The sequence below is a fragment of the Corvus brachyrhynchos genome, unplaced genomic scaffold (assembly GCF_000691975.1).
Source record: "Corvus brachyrhynchos isolate BGI_N302 unplaced genomic scaffold, ASM69197v1 scaffold34, whole genome shotgun sequence".
NCBI lineage: Eukaryota > Metazoa > Chordata > Aves > Passeriformes > Corvidae > Corvus > Corvus brachyrhynchos.
In genome coordinates, this window is record NW_008238126.1 from 234,751 (window position 1) to 240,089 (window position 5,339).

General features: G+C 42.3%; 1 long non-coding RNA gene across 1 annotated transcript in view; it reads right to left on the reverse strand.

Annotated features, from left to right (window-relative positions):
• LOC108446540 overlaps nucleotides 1-4,870 on the reverse strand; it is a 27,552-nt gene extending 22,682 nt beyond the window's left edge. Inside the window, exon 1 of the long non-coding RNA XR_001861747.1 lies at nucleotides 3,137-4,870. This is a non-coding gene — a long non-coding RNA (uncharacterized LOC108446540). The remainder of the gene's footprint in view (nucleotides 1-3,136) is intronic.
• Between the last annotated feature and the right edge of the window lie 469 nt (nucleotides 4,871-5,339).

The window sequence follows — 5,339 nt, forward strand, 5'->3', positions numbered from 1 at the left end:
TCAACCATCCATATGCAGGTGGAGTTTGCCATGTGGAGCTTCACTCCCGTTGCACGTGGATGGGCAGAGTGCTCCAAGAACTCCTGAACTCAGCTCATGTCTCTGACAGAAGTTCAAAATATGTTTTAAACCCTTTGGTTAGTTTTTGATAAAACCACAGGTGAGGGAAGAGAACCAATTCTGCTGAAAGGGGTTAATTTGGTTTGTGCATCACCTTTGAGAATATGCCCCTGTTTTCAAAAAGCATTTGTCAGCAGTGGTGAAAGCCCTTCTGCCAAACCAGCATCCTGTCCTGTGAAAGACAGTTCAGGGGCAGACTAGAAGTAAGAGCACTTCTGGACATCATGTGTCCGAGGGCTAGGATACTTTCGGAATATTGGCAATAAAAGTCAATTTGCTTGTGTTGATTCACTAATATCTGAATGCTCTTGGTTGCAAATTGCAAATTTATCTCTCTGTGACTGCAGAGTTTAGTCCACCATGAGCAGCTCAAACGTTCAGCCAAGTCAGTGCAAACCAGCTATTCCATTTAGTCTTTTGACAGCATTTTACAACCACACCTAATTGCTACCAAGGATGTAGGGCAATGGAAAATCAGTCATAACTACTACAGATGCTCTGCCTTTCCTGTTATTGGACTTTCTTTATTTTGTTTATGTTGTGACTGTTTCTGACCTTGCAAAATTTATATCTTTATCTAATACTCAGTGTGTCAATATGGTCCCTATACTTTGATGGGCCACAAGCTACATGTCCATAGTCATATTAAACACTACAGTTTAAGTTACTTAAAGATTAGGTACATTTTTATGGCAATTCAGTATATTTGTCTCAAAAAAAAATCTGGAGAAGTCATACTGTTTTACACTCCCTTTTCCAGCAGATTTTAATTTTTAATATTTTTAAGCACACACACACACACACACACACACAGAGGTAGATTGTTGTCCTCCCTGTCAACAGAAAGACTTATGGGTGAAATTTGCATTTTATCACCACTGGAAAACCTACAGTGCCCTTGCCTAGAACATCAGGAACATCTAATCCCTTAGCACATGCAGGAGAACCTTTTTTCGCAATAGCAAAACCTGGCTCTCTGCCTGGGAGGTTGAATTTCTTTCAAGCTAGCATGCTTGTGGGGATTTAAATACCTGATTTAGTGTTTTTATGTTTCTTCTTAGTGCATTGAAAGTGTTTCTGAGCACGTGACTGACAAAACCAGCAAGAAATTTGGATGCCCTGCATTTAAGAGATGCAGACATGTTACAGAGTAATATCGGTTTTATAATAGCTACGATTTGTTATTCTGGACCATTGCAATTACTGGGAAAAAATTTGGGAAAAATGTGTATTTATGTTTATGTAGCACACCCAAAGATGCACAGCTGGGGTGGTGCCTTGGCATGGAATTACTCAGGTGGAGGGAACACCTTCATTTGCTTAACGCAGGTGTTTGTCCCAGCCTTTTCCCCTTGGGTCTTCTCACTTCTGTGGCTTCCTGGACTTCCAGGACTGCTCAGCACCACCTTGACTGTCTCACTGTACCACATCTGCCTTCCCACAGGGGTTCTTTCTTCTACCCTCCCCCTTTCTACCTGCTCTAGTGGAAGATGTCCATGCCCATGGCAGGGGGTTGGAACTAGATGATCTTTAGGGTCCCTTCCAACCCAAACCATCCTGTGATTCTATGAATGGCAGTAAAGCAACCACGTTTAAAAACAGTTATCTCACAGCAGTGACATTATATCTCCTTTCTGACATGACCTGTTCAGTGTTGCTCTTCAGGAAAGAAGTTCTGTTCTCTCCTGGTTCATCAATAAGTAGCTTTGTATAAATCATTCCCATTAATGATTATGTCTTCATGATCCAGAAACCTCAAAATGAAGTGTATGACAATTTTTCTGTTAACAGGGTAACAGGTTTTACAGTAGCAGCACCAACTGGAGCCTAAATGAGTGGGTGGGAATAGGCAGAAGCTGTAGGACCCCAATCCAGTCTGGTCCCATGATCACTGTGGCAGTGCCCATGTTCTAACTTGGCTTTATCTACTAGGAATCAGCCAGTCTCTTTAAGTCCTGGACTTAGTTTTAAATGTATCCATTTAAGCTTCCTTGGATCTCTGACACTCAATAAACCATCTGCACTGCCTTTGAAGAAAAGCATTAAACCCTTCGCTCTGGAGGGAAAGTCAAACTCTGCATCAAAATTAGCAATGATCAGCTGTGGTGCAGACCTGAATTACACACAGCTTTACAAGAAATCAAGACTGGGGCTCTGAAAATGAAAAAACTATTTGCTGCTCTGCAAAACTAAACACCTTGGTAGATCTGAAATGCTTCAATGGAATGGACTGTCCCTGGGCTCCACCCCATCACAAAAACCTCAGCTGGGCACTGGGATCTCTGCTCTCCTGGCACCTTCATTCTGGTCTCTTTCACAATGCTGCCACAGACGCTCCATATGCACAGAAAGAAAGAGAAGGCTCAGGCTTGGCAGAAGATTGAGCTGGACAGGGTTCTTTTCTGCTGACGAAGCAACAAAATGATTTGTTTTTGCCTGAAGTAATGATTGCAGTGTCACAGAAAAGCAACTGGTGCCAGAAAGATAATCATCAGACCCTTTGCACACTTGCTTCCCACACCCTGAAAGTTCAGCTCTGTGTGTTAGTGCAAGCTCCTCATATTGCCATTGCAACCATGAAATCAGTTAACCTGATGTGACCATTCTGGATTTTACCATCATTTTTTCTTTGATATGTCTTAGCTGCAGTCAAGGTATTGCCAGGTAAATGAAATCCACGTTGCTGCATCACCATTGAACTGCTCAAATTAAAATACACTTCAGTATTTTATTTTGTTATCACACCGAAGTATTAATTACCAAGCTCATCTACAGATCCTCAAATGGAAATCAACACAGCCAATTCTCATATAGACACAAAAAAATTACTTGTAAGGTTTATATAGTTAAATGGTACAGAAATCCTGACTACCACTTAGGAAAGGTATATCTGGAAAGGACTGGAAACACAGGAAAACCTGCAAATCTTGTATGTTGAAAGCTCAAATCTTAATTATTCTTACTTAATGATATCTCATAGCATGACTCCATGCAGCTGAGGAAATAAATCCCTTACCTCCTTATGAGTCCAAGAATAGCTCTTCCTGCACAGAGCAATTGATGAGAGCCTTGCCCAGATTAACGGGAGAGCTTTCTAGAGCACTCTGCTTGGAGGATCTCATCTTTCCAGTATTTGTTATGCTTGTCTGAACTCTTGTTTAACTCCTTTGCTGTTCTGCATTTCCCTCTGAAATATTGATTTTGATCAGAGGCCAGAAAGAGGGTGGGGTTTTCCAACACTTGAGCCATGGCAGCTGGGGCTGCAAGGATTAAAGACATCAAGGAAGAGGGCGTCCACTTCTCCAGGATCAGCACTTCACTGCCACTGCTGGGAGATTTCATAAATATTCACAGCCATTAGCTAATTACAGACGCTTGAATCAGCTCCCATTTTGCTCCTCTTTCAAAAGGTCTTTCTACACTCATTTCCCTCGTCACAGTTTGGATTTCTTGTTAGAAAAGTCAATGGTAACGAAGTTAAGGAAGAAGTTACAAGCCACATCAATCCCTATCACTTTGTCTTTTGAGACAATTTGGGGAGCCCTGTGTGGGCTGTGCAGCCAGAGCCCATGGGGCTGAGAAGAACACTCGTGGGGTTAAGGTTCAAACACAGCCTCCACCCCTCCCAGGCTTCAGGTTTATTTCAGTGTGTGTCTACACCAAATAACACAAATTTGGAAAAAATCCTCCAGCTACGTTCCTCCTACACAGCTTTAGATGACATTTGCAGCAAGGCAAATATACAAATTAACTATAAAAGCGTATGTCCTATCCCCGGAGATCACAGGCTTGGTTTTCCTTAGCAAACCTACAGTTCTCTCTTTTGGACACTGAGAAGAGCTGGATGCAGCTGCAAGTGGCTATTTCACATCCAGTAGTGGATGCTGAGTTCATCCTTAATGAACAAAACCACACTCCTTCCTCCCACAGGACTTCCCAGCAGGAGATCTGCTGTGCAGCAGGACCAGAGGCTCTCCCTGATGTGCCCTGGATGACACCCATGTTATCACATCTTCTTTTCCGACAAAGTCAAATCCTTGGGTTATTTTTTGGGAGAGATCGTTTTAATTCAGAGCTGCAGCCAGGCGCACAAAGGCTGCAGTAAAGAGGAGTGCAAGGTGTTGAGCTCAGCTCTCTGTCAGGCTGGACCAAGACTACAAATTCAAACAGGTCTGAAAGCTCATCTGGGATGGTCTCGGGACATTTGGACAGGAACAGCTTGTACGTCCCTGGTAGGCAAAAGTAGGTCAACCAGTATCACCAGAAAAATAAACATTTGGGTGTAGCAGTCTTCTTCAGGTGTATGGAATCACTTCCAGTGACATGACTGGACAAAATTTGGAGATTTAGCAGTTCTTCCAGCCTAGGATACATGTGGCATCAGTCATGGTTAATCATCTTAACTGCTGTACAAACTTCTCCCTTGCTTGAGGCTAAGATAGGTCTGGAAATCAAAAAGTGCAATGCTGTTTCTGGTAACATTTGCCCCTCTATTGTGTTTTCTTCACCTGAGATACACAAAGCATGCATTAAACATGAAGCAGTTGATCTTGGCAAGGTCTTTTTGATATAGCTGAATACACTCATGATTTTATGCTGGAAGCTAGGGCATGGATAAGGTGTAGGGACTAGCTATTGTCACATACTAGTACAGACAGGACATCTGTCTGTTTCATTATAGTTATTTAACAGCAAGTTTTTAAGTTTTTCTTTACTGTTTTATCCATAGGCTTATCTGCTTTCCATGAGGAGTTTCCATAGCTCTCCTTGAGTTAGCTTTAAACTAAATAGCTTAGAAGCAAGACAGCTGTGTTGGGTTTGCCTCTGGGTTTCTGTCCTTTCCCAAATATCACAGAATCACAAAATCATAGAATGGCCTGGGTTGGAAGGGGCCTTAAATATCATCTGCATCCAATCCTCCTGTCCTGTGCAAATCCAACATTGAGATGATGGGTTTTCCAGTGGCTGCTAGTTTTCAGGTTCCCAGGTATCTTATTTAAAGGCTCGATGTGAGTTGCAGAATATGTAACTCAGAGCTTCCCATTTACCCAAAGGGCCTCCAATGGAGATGCAGTTCTTTTTCAAGAATGATTTATATTTTGTGTTCATCCCAGCAGACAAAATAGTAATGAGAAACTTGCCCACTACAAGCCAACTTCAACTCAGAGGTGAAACCTCACAGAAGCTGGCTGGCTAGCAGTCCTTCATAGCATCTCAAT